Here is a 16,438-nt window from a genome sequence, read left to right as displayed (position 1 = left end):
ATGTGGATATGGGATGTGGATGTATAAATGAGGATGTGAAAATGGAGATAAGCATGTAGATGTGGATGTATGGATGTGAATGTGGATGTGGATGTGGATGTATGGATGTGGATATGGATGTGAATATATGATATGTGATGTGAAGGAATCTGAAGTGAAGAGATGGAAAAAGGAGGTGATTGGATGAGTACACATATACATGGAATGTGGAATAAGTAATGTGGATTAATGAGGAACAATGTGGAAAAATGAGAGTTAATATAGAAACTGTATTTGTAAACTGTTTGTAAATGCTGTTTGTAAATGGCTGTTTTATGTCAAGAATGCTGGGGAAGCATTTTGACCGTCTTGTGATTAAGGTCGTGGAGACCTAACTGATAAAGTTGCAACTGCTGACGGAGAGTCAATGGAGGACGTCTCGCGTAGCAAGGTCGACCGAGGTCTTGACCAGCCTCGGTTCGATTAAAATGGTGAGCTTCCGGTACGGTGGATGAGGGACCAAGGAAGCGGCCTATGAGTGAAGCGCTAGGTCACCTGCGAAGGATCCTAGAGGGTGCTGACCATACGGTGCTCGGGCTCTGGGTCGCCTAGGATACCCACGCGTGCGTCGAGGAAGATATTGGAACAAGGAGTAAGAGTTGTTTTGTGAAACCGGGCATGGATCTGGTTGACTGACCTTGCTGGTCCTCAACGGATGAGTCCATGGCTCTTTTATATGGATCTGTTGGTTGATCTTGCTGATCTTCAACGAGAGTCCATCTTGATAAATGATTATATTGCCGAGTATTATGGGCTAGGAACTATGGAAACGGCCTCTGAGTGGTCAGGTGGTGAGCGTTCTAGTTGCCAATGATGCCATAGATACTCTGATGAAGGAATGATGGAAAATTTGAGAATCAATCGGATAATTTGGAAGACTGTGATCAGTGGTACTATGGTTTCATTAAAGGATTGTTTTAAAGTTGGCTGATGCTAAGAAAAAAGGCAATTTCATATTGGGTGTGTAAGTGGTGTGCCTAATTTTATGTTTGCATGAACTTCCGGCTAGGGGGCCTTGGAACTCTTTTCCTTGGTACCCGGGACAAAACCTAACCAAATTCCAAATTGGATCCCATCACTACAGTGGTTGGGCGGTTGGCTAACCCATGGGATCGGATGGGGTTAGGCTGGACTGATGGATCCGTAAATCGAGACTCAATTTCTGTTATTACGATAGATAAAGTAAATCCCGGATAGTAATTGTTCTATGGATAGGAATCAACGGCTGTGCCTCCTTGGTGGGGAAAAAAGCGTTGATCCCAATGATCCAAGTGCAAGTTTCTTCCTTGATCTGACCAAGTATCTTTATAGATGCAGTCGGATCAGTAAGGGTTTTGACTACGTTAGAGTAAAAATTATCCTGGTGGAATCGCCCGTGCTTTCCGGATAAGGGAAGTTTTTTTCGGGTCTGGTTTTGGAAAAACCGACGGATTAGTCTTTTGTCCGGATATCCGTGGACGAGGCCCCGAGTGTGGGACCCAAGATATGAATGATATGATCTGAAATGAATTTATTTAATGATGAGTTCTATATAAGGGATATTTATCCCCGTATTCTGTTGGGTTGACCAGAATATAAGGAACCCTAGAATAAATTGGATCTTAAGAAAAAGAGTTGTCCTCTACTTGGCGAGATGAGGACATCTCACACTTTTTAAGTGGGGTAGAATGTAAGATTCCTCCCCAGCCTTTGAGGCATACAGGAGTAAGAATCTCCCTTTTTGATCTTAAAATTATTCCCTCTCAAAAATAAAAGAAAGATTCTGTTTAAAAAAAGGAAGACCCTTTCCCTAGAATACTTCTCAGGAGTCACGCTGTTTTAAGGATTCAGAACAATGAGTTCAGAAGTGAAAATCGGTGTTTTGGATACCAAGGTTTTAGTCTTCATTCGAGTACGGCACAAAAGAAGTTCTTTATCTATTGGGGAGTTTAAGAAGTTATCCCCCAGATATTGTGAGCCTTATCTGACTTCAAAGAAAGTAAGTGACTTAGCTTACGAGCTTCTTTTATCTCCTCATCTCAAAGTTCTTAATGCCTTCTATAGAAAATTGTGCCAAACCCAAATCATGGAAAGACGGTAAAACTTCAGTGGCAAGCTACCGTTGGCTTCTAAGTTACGCTAGCTCCTTCCTTTATATAAGTCGTAACTTTTACTTGTCGCTCACAGTAATCTTACTCCCATCGATCTCCTTTCTTCCTAATCTCCTTCATGGCTTGGCAACAAGAATTAGTTTTATCCATAATGATTCCTCACCTTCAAGACGCAAGTGAGTCTGTGAAGAAGGATTTTATAGAACAGTATGAGCGCTCACACTGTTCTATAAAATCCTTCTTCACAGACTCACTTGCGTCTTGAAGGTGAGGAATCATTATGGATAAAACTAATTCTTGTTGCCAAGCCATGAAGGAGATTAGGAAGAAAGGAGATCGATGGGAGTAAGATTACTGTGAGCGACAAGTAAAAGTTACGACTTATATAAAGGAAGGAGCTAGCGTAACTTAGAAGCCAACGGTAGCTTGCCACTGAAGTTTTACCGTCTTTCCATGATTTGGGTTTGGCACAATTTTCTATAGAAGGCATTAAGAACTTTGAGATGAGGAGATAAAAGAAGCTCGTAAGCTAAGTCACTTACTTTCTTTGAAGTCAGATAAGGCTCACAATATCTGGGGGATAACTTCTTAAACTCCCCAATAGATAAAGAACTTCTTTTGTGCCGTACTCGAATGAAGACTAAAACCTTGGTATCCAAAACACCGATTTTCACTTCTGAACTCATTGTTCTGAATCCTTAAAACAGCGTGACTCCTGAGAAGTATTCTAGGGAAAGGGTCTTCCTTTTTTTAAACAGAATCTTTCTTTTATTTTTGAGAGGGAATAATTTTAAGATCAAAAAGGGAGATTCTTACTCCTGTATGCCTCAAAGGCTGGGGAGGAATCTTACATTTATGATGGGATATCATGAAATTTGTTGTGAGCTCCTTAATCACTTCATTTATAAAATGCGTACCATTGTCGCTCATAAGTTCAAAAGGACAACCGAAGCGTGTGATTATATTTTCAAAGAGGAACTTGGCTGTTGTCCTTGCATCTACCTTACGTGTCGCCTTCGCTTCAGCCCATTTGGTCATATAGTCAGTGGCCACAATAATATAGCGAGATTGTGTGTTGCTGGCCACTGGGCTAATTGGACCTACAAAGTCTAAACCCCACTTTTCAAATGGTTGGTTTACTTTGATCGGATGTAGGGGCATCTGATCTTTCCACTGGGGTTTCTTGTATCGTTGGCATTCATCGCAACCCTTCACAAAGAGTGATGCATCTTGGAACATAGTGGGCCACCAATACCCTGATTGTAAGATCTTTCGCGCAGTTAAGTCTCCTGATGAGAAGTGACCGGCTACACCCATATGTGCCTCTTGCAAAATGTATAGATACTCATCCTCTCGGGCACAAGACCTAAGAACTGTTGAAATATACAAGTGAATAGGGTGTGTGTGGGAACAAGCTCTTGGATAGAGGCTGTAAAAGAGGAGATGTAATTGTGAAAGAACCTGTGAAAAGGTTAGAAGAATCTACTAGGAGAGAATAATGGGTAGCATGAGGGAATTTAGGAGTGTGGAGATATTCTGGGAGATATTCAGGGAAAAGAGAAGAGGTGGAGAGAATCAGGCAAGAGGTGGAGATATTCTGGGAGTGAATCATGGAGAAATCAATGGGATTTGATTCTTGATGTAAAATCTATAAATTGAGGCATAGCCCTAATGAGAATTTGCTGGTTTTTGAGTATCCATGCCTACATTAATCTATTTGCTAATTATTCACTAATTACATCTTAATCATTTGCTAATCACTTTGTTAATGATGTTGATTCTAGTGTTTGATCCACCATAGCTCATCATTATGCTCAAATTTCAACATGGTATCAGAGCCATGCCTAGAATCTATCAGAATTATGAGCCCATTAGTTAATTAATTAAGATTAGTAGATAATTAGCAAAAAAATCAAATTTTTAGTGAGTTTTCACTTCTCCCCTTCACCCCCAGCCAGTGGAGGATCTCTAGCACCTTGCACGCTCTAAATTAGGGCACAAGCTTCTAACACAAGCTAGCCAAACTCCTTTGGCTACAAGCACATCAAGACGGCGCTGCAAACCGCGAAGAAACGAAGCAGAAATCAGCGATTTGGCCGGCGCGTTTTTTCTGGAGGAGAATTGAGATTTCTACTTGCTCAATTCAAATGTCTCTAATTCCTCTTAGCCCAAGGGGTAATCAAGCATGCTCTACAAGCTGGTGAAGACAGAAATCAATTTCATCAAGTCTACAGTGAGATCCAAGCTCTTCATCAACAAATCTGTAGGTGACTTTGGTAAAACAGAGATTAAGCTTTCATTATTTGGTCAAATCTTGTGTTTCTTGGCTTAATCCTCTACTAGACTCATTGCTATTGATGCCTTTGAAAGCATTTGAGCTCATTTGAAGTGGAAGGCACCAGATCTGGGCTCCCCGCATACTCTGTTTTTTGCACACAAACTAGAGCATTAATTTGCTAATCAGTGATTAATCAGTGCTAATCACTGTATTTTGGTACAATTGAGGGTTCAAATTAACCATTAGGTATCTGATACAGATCCCTAAAGCTTCAGATTGCAAATCGGAGTTGGTTTGCTACTCCAACCATCCCGTACAAATTGGTTACCCTTAATTTAATGTAATTTCTGGTGATTTTATGCTGATAAAATTGTTGTAATCATCTATTAAACACCAGATTGAGTTGTAAAAGGGTAGACACTGCCCTTGAATCTTGAAATTGGATCAAGAGGTAAGACCCCCTTCACATCACCATGAGTTCAGCACAGGAAATAGCCAAATTTAATGGGGAACAGTTTTATACATGGCAGACAAAAACCATGTATTTGCTGATGAGGAAAAATCTGTGGGGATTAGTTGAAGGGAGAGATGAATGCCCAGAGAGAGGAGAAAATGAGTGGAAGAGTAGGAATGAAAAAGCATTGGGACTTATTGCACTCAGTTTAAATGATGAAATCATTCATCATATCACAGGGATACAGTGGGCAAAAGATGCATGGGATGAACTCAATAAATTATTTGGTACACAAGCAAAAAATTCAAAGATAAATCTGTTAATGCAATTCTACAAATTGGACATGAAGGAAAGTGAACCTTTAATCACACACTTGAACAAATATAAAAGCATTAAGTAACAGCTGGCAGCTATTGGCAAAAAGGTAGAAGATGATGAGGCATTAGCTGTACTTTTGAAGAGTGTGGACAAAGGAGATTATGAAAACATTGTAGCAACACTAAAGAATGTACCTGAACTGAAGATACACGAGATAGAAGCAGCTCTACTAGAGCAAGAGAGCAGAGACAAAGAGAAGAAAGGGCTCGACTCAACAGCAAGAGAGGAAAAAGCATTCTTCACCCGAGGAGGATTCTCTCGAGGACGAGGACGAGGAAGAGGCAGAGTAGGAGGGAGGACCTTCACTTGCCACAAATGTGGAAAGCCAGGACACATGGCGAGAGACTGCTACAGCAAACCCAGTGAAGAAGGAACGACATCGGCAAACTTCATGGAGGCTCCAAGGGAAGTGGAGTCGGATCATCTTTTCTGAGAGAGAGAGAGAGAGAAACCCCACAACCCAATGTAACCTGCCCCAATAAAGTAAAACCACCTCTGAGCCGATGATGTAGGCCACGTGGTAGATATATGTGTGAGCACTTTAGTCAAGGTCGCGGGCACTTATAGTAGCCTTGGACACATAGAGAGAGAGAGTGTCAAGGACTATGGAGTTTAGGGACTTGAGGCACTGGTCGCGGGCTATCAAGTAAGAGGGAAACTTGACACAGGGTCCAGGAGTGCTAGGATTATTCACTTGAGGGGAGGTGTTGAAATATACAAGTGAATAGGGTGTGTGTGGGAACAAGCTCTTGGATAGAGGCTGTAAAAGAGGAGACGTAATTGTGAAAGAACCTGTGAAAAGGTTAGAAGAATCTACTAGGAGAGAATAATGGGTAGCATGAGGGAACTTAGGAGTGTGGAGATATTCTGGGAGATATTCAGGGAAAAGAGAAGAGGTGGAGAGAATCAGGCAAGAGGTGGAGATATTCTGGGAGTGAATCATGGAGAAATCAATGGGATTTGATGCTTGATGTAAACTCTATAAATTGAGGCATAGCCCTAATGAGAATTTGCTGGTTTTTGAGTATCCATGCCTACATTAATCTATTTGCTAATTATTCACTAATTACATCTTAATCATTTACTAATCACTTTGTTAATGATGTTGATTCTAGTGTTTGATCCACCATAGCTCATCATTATGCTCAAATTTCAACAAGAACGTCATCCTTTCCTCTTTTATAAAGAGTCCCGGCTATCAGGCAATAGGGTTCGCATTCTTTGATCAACTTTCGAGCTAGATCTTTACGAAGCTCCTTGGGTGGAAAGCCATTAACCAAAAAGTTAACAATCTTCTCACTCCATTCAGGCATTGTCTCCACCATGAACAAGGAAGTGTCAGGTAAGTCATCATCAACCCCTGCAGGAGCCTCACCATTAGGTATGCGAGACAAATGATCAGCCATAACATGTTTTTTGCCAGGTCTCACAACAACAGTGAAATCAAACTCAAGAAGAATCAATAGCCATCGTGTGATTCTTCCTGTGGAGCATGGTTTGTTTACCAGATACAACAATGCTTGATGATCCACATAGAAAACAAACTTGGTGGCAAGGAGGTAATAACAAAATTTCCTTACTGCATATATCATTGCCAACCCTTCTCGCTCCATAGTGGTGTAGTTCATCTCAGCATCGTTCAACTGGCAAAGCTAATGGGGTAGTCTAGCTTGTGTTCAGAGTTAACACACACCCAATAGCAAAGTTTGATGCATCAATATGCACATGGAAGAGTAAATCCCAGTTAGGCATTCTCAAGATTGGAGCACTCGCCAAGGCCTTCTTTAATAGCTCATAGGCACGGTCACATTCTTCGGTCCAAATAAACTCGATGAGAAGCTTATACAATGGTCGAGTTATCTCGGCAAAGAATAGAATAAATCTTCTATAATAACCAACGTGGCCCATAAAGCGTTGGACTCCCTTGTAGTTGGTGGGTGGGGCTAAAGCGTTGGACTCCCTTGTAGTTGGGGGGTAATTCCAGAATGACCTTGATTTTACTCTCGTCAGTGGAAATCCCATTTTTGGACACTATATGTCCTAAGATAACTCCGTGTTTAACCCAGAATTGGCATTTGAAAGGATTCAATGAGATGCGATATAATCTACACCTTTCAAATATTTTTCGTAAACACATCAAGTGCTCGTCCCAAGAGGAATGAACACAAAGAAAGCTTCATAGAAGTCCCTTAGATATTCCTTAAAGGCCGTGTTTATCAATCTTTGGAATGTTGCAGGTGCATTGGTCAAGCCAAAAGCCATGACGCGAAAGGCAAACACTCCAAACTCCATGATAAATACTGTTTTAGCTTGGTCCTCGACTGCAATTGTGATCTGATTGTAACCCGAGTACCCATCTAAAAAGCTATATGCCTCCTTGCCTGCCACTCTTTCAAGCACATGTTCAGAATATGGCAAGGGGTAATGATCCCTTCTGGTGGCTGCATTAACCTTTTTGAGATCAACGCACACTCTGAGTTTCCCATTCTTCTTTGGTACGATGACTATCGGAGAAACCCATTCTGAGTGCTCAATAGGGTATATGAATCCACATGTTACAAGCTTTTCAATTTCCTCTTGTACAATCTTTGCATACTTAGGATTCATTGGGTAGGGACGTTGCTGGACTGGTTTAGCAGTGCTAATCATTGGAATCGTGTGTTGCACCACAGAGGGTGGAACACCCTTCATATCATGATATGTCCAGGCAAATATGTCCTGGAATTCCTTAAGAAGGTTCGTAAGTGCAGCTTCTTCCGCCTTGGTGAGGTCTTGAGCAATAAAAACTGGTTTAGACTCCTCACCCGAATCTGCTAAGTCTATCTCCTTAACTACCGCAGGGCCATCGTAGACACCGCTACTCCCATTGGTAGGCGTTCGTTGGGCTTTTGTGTAGAGCACTTTACGTTCCCCTGTGGTGAATGATTTGAAATGCTCGGGTGCGGGGTGTAAGTCTACTGGTTCTTGTTGTGCCAGGCTTTTTTCTTTCAATTCCGCCTCCTTTTGTTGTTGAGCTAACTCTTGATTTTGCCGCCTTCTTGCAGTACGACTTAGTTTCGGCTTCTCTTCGATTTCTAATTGGGCGACGTCATGAGGTTGTGGAATACACCACATGACACTTTGGAGGTATTGTCCCCAATTATCTGCTAACTTCCGATGAGCGTCAATAGCTCCTACATAACTAAGCCATTCTACGAGACGGATCTCTCCTTATTTATTGCAGTGCGTACATTAGCTCGATAGAGTTGGCGCTTATGTCTCGTTTTCTTCTTACCAAGTTTTTGATTTTTGTTTCTGTCAGATTCGAACTCACTTGGTCGATTTTCACTTGTGTCCCCCTCACTTTCGGATGAACTGCAGGAGGTCACCATCCTAGGCCTTGAGCACATTGCTTCCACATTTGGGTGAATATTTGATTCATCCCCCCCATCAGGCTCAGGGTCAGTTTCTTCTTGAGTTCATACTCAGAGTTGCATTGGTCAGGGTCTTCGCTGCTTTCATCAGTGTCAGTGGAGTGTGCCACTTTCTTGCCATTAGGAGTCAAGTGCATAACACCTATCATGTTTATTGGCACTAACGGTGGCATATCTTGCCCCTCAGGTGTTACCCAACTTGTGCCTCTATTTCCCCATGTGTCTATGGTTGCCGCTAGGTGTACCCAATCCACGTTATCCGACTCAGTCATATCCGGTAGGACATCCATATAAGGAGAATCTTTCCCATCATCAGTCTCTTTTTTGCATGTATAGTAATACCTTAATGGGGAGGAGTGAATAGTGGTATCCGATTGATTATCAATGATAACCTTGCTTCCTAAAGGATGTGCAAGACCATTCTCAAGATCAACTTGAATGACAGAGTCCTGGAATTGTAGGTAGACATGGTTTTTCGACCAATCATGCACCATTTGTGCTTCCCTCATGAAAGGACGTCCTAAGATCATTTGATATGACATAGGATGCTTGGAGAAATCCATTACAATGAAGGTATGTCTTACCTTGTATCCCAGAACCTTGATCTTAAGGTCCCTTAACATTCCAATAGGTTTAGCAATAGTTCCGTTTGCCATCTTAACCACTATGTTTGTGACTTCGAGGTGAGGTCTTCCCATGGATTCCCAACAGTTTTTAGTCACAATGCTCACTCCAGCACCACCATCCAGGATTCCCTTTAGAGTTAATCCCTTGGTAGTAATGGGGAGGGTTGCATTAGATTCGTCCCCTTCAAAGTACTATCCCAACTTGTTAACAGGTATTTCCACGACCGAGTTTTCATCTAAGTTGGGTTGTAGATCCCAGTGTTCCTCCTCATCTTGAAGCGTGTCGGGTCTATCCATATTTACAAATTGTGGTAACCCCGCCTTTAGTTCTCCATTGAGAAATGCCTGAAGAGCTAAGAATAGCTCAGGATCTCCATATAATTTGGATATGATCGTGGTTCTGATCTCAAAGGACATGAAATCCATTAGCTTGGACACATTCAATGGTACTTTTTGAGATATCGTCCCTTGACTAGGGACTGGTGAAGATGGAATCACTTCCTCTTCGATGGGGTCAGGTATTCCCTCACTAAACATTCTTTCCAGCAAGAAGGGTGGTTGCCCACTTCCTCTTCGATGGGGTCAGGTATTCCCTCACTAAACATTCTTTCCAGCAAGAAGGGTGGTTGCCCACTTCCTCTTCGATGGGGTCAGGTATTCCCTCACTAAACATTCTTTCCAGCAAGAAGGGTGGTTGCCCACTTCCTGATGTCCTACCCTCACTTTCTTCCCGAATGATACTAGGTATAGCTAACGGTTTATGGCTCGTGTGAGGCTGAACTTGTGTAGGAAACACTGTGTCTAGAATTTTGATTCTTCTAGGGTCTGCTGGCTCCAGTTCTCTTTGTGTTTCTTCCACCAAACCCCTTAAGTGTTGCACTTGTTCAATCTCCTCAACTGGGTTTGGGTAAGTTCCAATCTTTTTCTTGAGGGTTTTTGGCCCACGTGGCTTGTCTTGGGGAATCTTAGTCAGTTTGGGTGGTTGCGAGAGGGCATTAATTGACTTGGTTGTGGGGCCGAGGAAGTTTCCTTCTGTTTCCCCTTATTTATGTACTCGCTTGATTCTCCCTCGTTGAGCTCCCAAGTGGGGTCCTCCCTTAAGGTAGTGGCTTTGGTCCCCTTATTTATGTACTCGCTTGATTCTCCCTCGTTGAGCTCCCAAGTGGGGTCCTCCCTTAAGGTAGTGGCTTTGGTCCCCATGGCTTCTATTGAATCGAAATCATCTTCAGGATCATTCATATACACGGGGTCGTCTCCTCTCCCTATGTTAGTCTTTGAGAACTAGGCTTGGAGCTCGTGGCATTAAGCGAACTCTTCCGTTGCGTTTTCTTTTTCTTTGCTTGAGCAATTGATGCAGTATCCCTCTCTTTGAGAATGTAGTTTTGATTTTGAAGCATTGACCGTGTAACTACATTCGCAGGTACGACAGGTATGGTTCCTCGTGCCTGGTTGGTGACCTCAACCAAATTCAATGACGTAATCTTGGGTGCATTAGGATTATGTGGACAACAATCAAATGATCTATGCCACAACGATTACATGTAAGTACCGGCATTCCCAATGTGCTCCCTTGATTTGGTTGCATCTGAGTAGCGATCTTCTGTAGCCTATTAGGACACTCCGCTACACGATGCGGTCCACCACACTTGTAGCATTGAAGAGGTGGTCTCCTCGCCAAAGTATTAAGGTTTTGCCCTCTTGTGGCGAGAGCAGCCGCTTGATATACAGGCTTTACTTGCCTGAAATGATCCTCCATGTAGTACTGGGGAGTCATTTCAAACGTATCAATCCTGTATGGAGCAGTGGGGTCTATCTCCTCTTCATAATCCCCATACGCACTATGTGACTCACAACCCATCTGGTTTACAGGGGTAATCCTTGGATGTGGAGGTTGTGGTCCTAGCACTGGCGGTGGTAACGGCATAGACTGGACTACATTCGGGTTCCTTGGAACTATGTGCTATGACGGTTGCTCGATAGGTTGTGCAGGCATTAGCGCAGGTACTTGAGGTGTGTTTGACCAGGCTGATGGTGCCTGATTTGCCAACATTCGCTTAAGTACTAGGCAATCTTTAGATTGATGGCCATACTTACCACATGCATTACAATTCCCATTGAATTTGACTCTAAATGTGGGACATTCACTCGTGCTATGTGGTCCTAAGCAAACCGAACACCATTGTTGCTCTCTTCTTGGGTACATATGGCTATTTTGAGGAGCTCGATTACCCCTAAAGTATTCTTGGAGAGCCTTAGTAAGGTCGGTCACAAACATTTTGGATATCTTGGGCTCCTTGGCAATAGGTTTTACCGTCATTGGCTCGTGCCCAGATACTTGCGAACTAACGGATTTTGTCTCCGAAGACACCTTTTTACCTGTAATCATCAAGTTGGCTTCTAACTGGATTGCATTGGCAGTGACTGCTTCCCACGTTGTAAGACCCATTGTATATGTCCTCGTGGCGCAATCCTCGGATGAATCTATCGAGCAGTTGGTTATTATTGAAGCGCTCAACGCTCGGGAGTGCAGCGAGAATTTAGATGCTTCAATCGACTTATAAAGTCCCTCACTGACTCCCCTTCCTCGCGTTCAGCTTTTTGGAGTTGAGATGCTACTCCCCAAAGCACACCCTCACGTATGTATTCTTTCAAGAACAATCTCTTGAGAGTGGGGTAGTGAGTGCGCTCTTCAACCCGTAAGGTTCGATACCAATCTCCGGCCTTCCCACTCAAGGTTAAGCCTAAGGCTTTACACTTATGCAGCTCATTGTGCTCTTCCAAGGAATCACACATGTGTTCAAAGACTTCAATGTGCTTCCTAACATCATCGTTACCACTGAAGTTTTGAGTGAGCTTAGCCACTTGTACTCCCTTGCTTCTAGGTTCTCTCTCAGGCATGCCCCGCATGTTTTCCACAATAGATCGTCCGATGTCTGAGCAAACGCTGCGAGATCACCTAGGTGAGCAGGCATAGTTGGTGGAGGTACTTCTGGGATAGCCTGGCTGATAGGAGTTGGCGTTGGTCTAGGTATGTTGGCAAATGACGTAGGATATGATATGTGATTAGGCCTAGCTCCTCTTAGATAAGGGTTGTGATAAGGCGGTCGTGGAGCATACGCCATTGGCATACTAAGAGGCGTAGGAGCTACATGAGCATGAGTAGCTATATGTACATATGGTTGATAGGCACTGGCACGCACTGTTGTATGTACTGTTCCACTAGGTAGCGGTGTCATACTAACTATAGCTAACAGGTGCACTTTCCGTTATGCTCATCATTGGGGTAGGCATTGTGGATTCCTTAATGGAAAGTTGAGCCAAGGTTGGAAAGCTAAAGTTACTGCTCGTGGGCTCAACTTGCATTGAGACTCCAGGCGAAACAACATATGAAGGGTCTATGGGACTCACCACGAGGGAGTCTCCAATTGTGATAGGGTTGGTTGTTTGGCCTTGCCTGTATCCAAAAATCTCATAGGGCCAGTGGAACCTAAGTTCACTCCCCTATTTTGCCTCTCAATTTGGATAATTCTATGAATAACCTCACATATCATTTGTTGTTGCTCCTCTAGATTAGTGGTGCTAGATGTAGATCGTAGGACTTCTAACCAACCTACATGGTATGTGTAGCCCGTGTATAGGTCAGTTAGAGTCTCTGTGTGTAGATCATATTTCCAATTTTCATTGAGAAATATCCCATCTAGACTTGGTGTGCCAAACGGTTCTCTTGAAGTGGACGCAATGTCACTTCTTATGGATTGACTTCTAGGGACCTCTACTTTAGGAAGAGCATCGGAAGGTGGTAGCTCAGTAGGGCCCTCATTAAACGAAGTGGGTAGAATATCCACATGGACACTCTTTGGGAGGGTAGGGTCTACATGAGATGTGAATGGCGAATCCACTACCCCTCCTTCTTCATTTACTTCGCTTGTTGCATGTTCAGAGCATGTAGCTCTACTAAAGGTCTCTATTAGACGACTAAACATGCTAGATCCGGGTTGTGGGGCCCAAACTGGCATGTTTTGGCTTGTCTCCTCAGGGTTCTTGGTAGGGTGCCCTTCCATGGCTTCTGAGTCAGAGGACGAGTCACTATCCACTACTCGTGGATCTTGGGTTGCACTTCCTTGGGTTCCAGCGAAAGGCCAAGATGCTAACGTGGAGGGATGGTGTGAGCCTGTGTAAACTGAAACACTTTCTAGTGGCTCAGACTCTAGCACCCGACCAGAGCGTAGATGCATGTGACGTGGGTACCCTACGAGCGTTGGTGACTATCTTTGAAGCCCACACAAGTGGTTTCTTAGGTGTTTCGCACTCCGTTTTTAATTGTTTTTAGATTGTTTTTAACCCGTTTTTGACTCCCTTACTTATGGTCGAACCTAGACTAGGGCGTGTGATAGCTCAAAACGAGCGTATCGTTCAAAGGGTCCTAGTGTGCTTTATAGCACCGTGTTCGTCTATCCAGAGCTCCCGTAGTCCTCAAAACAGTCTGTTTCCTTGTGGGGGAAGGGGCGAAAGCCTATTTGCTTGTGGAGGAAAGGGATAGGGTTTTATCCCACATGCTCACTTTACTCCTTGGGGAGTGGGCTACATATAGGGCACAACTTCCCATAAGCTCTCACTTGAAAGAAAGCTATGGAGGCTCACTCTCCTATATATATATATCAAAAAAGACCAAGGCCGGGGTCAAGGTCAAGTGGGGGTTTTTCTTTTCAAAAATTTTTCTCCAAATAAAAAATCTTTCCTCTTCACACGTTTGGTTTTCTTTTTCTTTCTTTTAATTTTTTTTAATTTTTATATTTTTTTAAAATTTTTTTTTTTGTTTGGGATAAGTTTTCTGGGGTTTCTTTCTAGGGTTCAGACTTTGCCGCGGCGTAGTTCGCACACAGCGCAGGCCTGCTGGGGATTCAGAAATTCCCCCTCATACGCAGAAAACCAGAGAACAGAATGCACGCCCACACGCGGAGCGAAAAAATAACAAAAGAAACAGTAATGCAGAAGATAAATTGCAGAAACAGATTGCAGAACACGAAAACACCTCAACAACAAACACACAGTCGCCTTTCCTACAGTGTAAATTTCACTTCGCGCAGCAGACCGAGCTGCAAACTGGAGCTTGGTGCAGGGCATCTCCCCGGGCGGCGCCAAAAATGTGCGCTTTTGCCGCACAGGTCGTAGCTGGGGACTTGCCAAACACCGTATGCGAGCCACGAATGGCTACAAGCATACAACCAGGAAAGTAAGCTCAAACAGAATGCAAGGGTGTGTCACTCACCGCTCAAACCACTGCCGTGAAGGATTCCCGTGTGAGGTCCCTATTCCCACCGAGCAACAGATTCGGGGTACTAGCAGCGGAAGTAGCACTTCTCGCGCGGGACAGGGGTCCCACATTCGGGGCCTCGTCCACGGATATCCGGACAAGAGACTAATCCGTCGGTTTTTCCAAAACCGAACCCGGAAAAAACTTCCCTTACCGGAAAGCACGGGCGATTCCACCAGGATAATTTTTTTCTCTAACGTAGTCAAGATCATTACTGATCACGCTGATCCAACTGCACCTATAAAGATATTCGGTCGGATCAAGGAAGAACTTGTACTTGGATCATTGGGATCAACGCTTTTTTCCCCATCAAGAGGCACAGCCGTTGATTCCTATCCATAGAACAATTACTATCCGGGACTTACTTCGTCTATCGTAATAACAGAAATTGAGTCTCGGTTTACGGATCCATCAGTCCAGCCTAACCCCATCCGATCCCATGGGTTAGCCAACCGCCCAACCACTGTAGTGATGGGATCCAATTTGGAATTTGGTTAGGTTTTGTCCCGGGTACCAAGGAAAAGAGTTCCAAGGCCCCCTAGCCGGAAGTTCATGCAAACATAAAATTAGACACACCACTTACACACCCAATATGAAATTGCCTTATTCTTAGCATCAGCTAACTTTAAAACAATCCTTTAATGAAACCATAGTACCACTGATCACAGTCTTCCAAATTATCCGGTTGATTCTCAAATTTCCCATCATTCCTTCATCATCAGAGTATCTATGGCATCATTGGCAACTAGAACGCTCACCACTTGTCCACTCAGAGGCCGTTTCCATAGTTCCTAGCCCATAATACTCGGCAATATAATCATTTATCAAGATGGACTCTCGTTGAAGATCAGCAAGATCAACCAACAGATCCATATAAAAGAGCCATGGACTCATCCGTTGAGGACCAGCAAGGTCAGTCAACCAGATCCATGCCCGGTTTCACAAAACAACTCTTACTCCTTGTTCCAATATCTTCCTCGACGCACGCGTGGGTATCCTAGGCGACCCAGAGCCCGAGCACCGTATGGTCAGCACCCTCTAGGATCCTTCGCAGGTGACCTAGCGCTTCACTCATAGGCCGCTTCCTTGGTCCCTCATCCACCGTACCGGAAGCTCACCATTTTAATCGAACCGAGGCTGGTCAAGACCTCGGTCGACCTTGCTACGCGAGACGTCCTCCATTGACTCTCCGTCAGCAGTTGCAACTTTATCATTTAGGTCTCCACGACCTTAATCACAAGACGGTCAAAATGCTTCCCCAGCATTCTTGACATAAAACAGCCATTTACAAACAGCATTTACAAACAGTTTACAAATACAGTTTCTATATTAACTCTCATTTTTCCACATTATCCCTCATTAATCCACATTACTTATTCCACATTCCATGTATATGTGTACTCATCCAATCACCTCATTTTCCATCTCTTCACTTCAGATTCCTTCACATCACATATCATATATTCACATCCATATCCACATCCATACATCCACATCCACATCCACATTCACATCCATACATCCACATCTACATGCTTATCTCCATTTTCACATCCTCATTTATACATCCACATCCCATATCCACATTCATACATACACATCCATATCCACATCCACATCCACATCCACATTCACATCCATGCATCCACATCTACATGCTTACCTCCATTTTTCCATCCTCATTTATACATCCACATCCCATATCCACATTCATACATACACATCCATACATCCACATCTACATCCACATACATACATACATCCACATCCACATTCCACATTCACATCTATACATCCACACCTACATTCACATTCACATACATCCATATCCACATTTCCATACATC

Source organism: Cibotium barometz, chromosome 57, assembly GCF_041138505.1.
Source record: "Cibotium barometz isolate CiBa-2024 chromosome 57, ASM4113850v1, whole genome shotgun sequence".
Classification (NCBI taxonomy): Eukaryota; Viridiplantae; Streptophyta; class Polypodiopsida; order Cyatheales; family Cibotiaceae; genus Cibotium; species Cibotium barometz.
The sequence above is the reverse complement of the archived record's forward strand: the minus strand, read 5'-3'. Positions refer to the sequence as shown.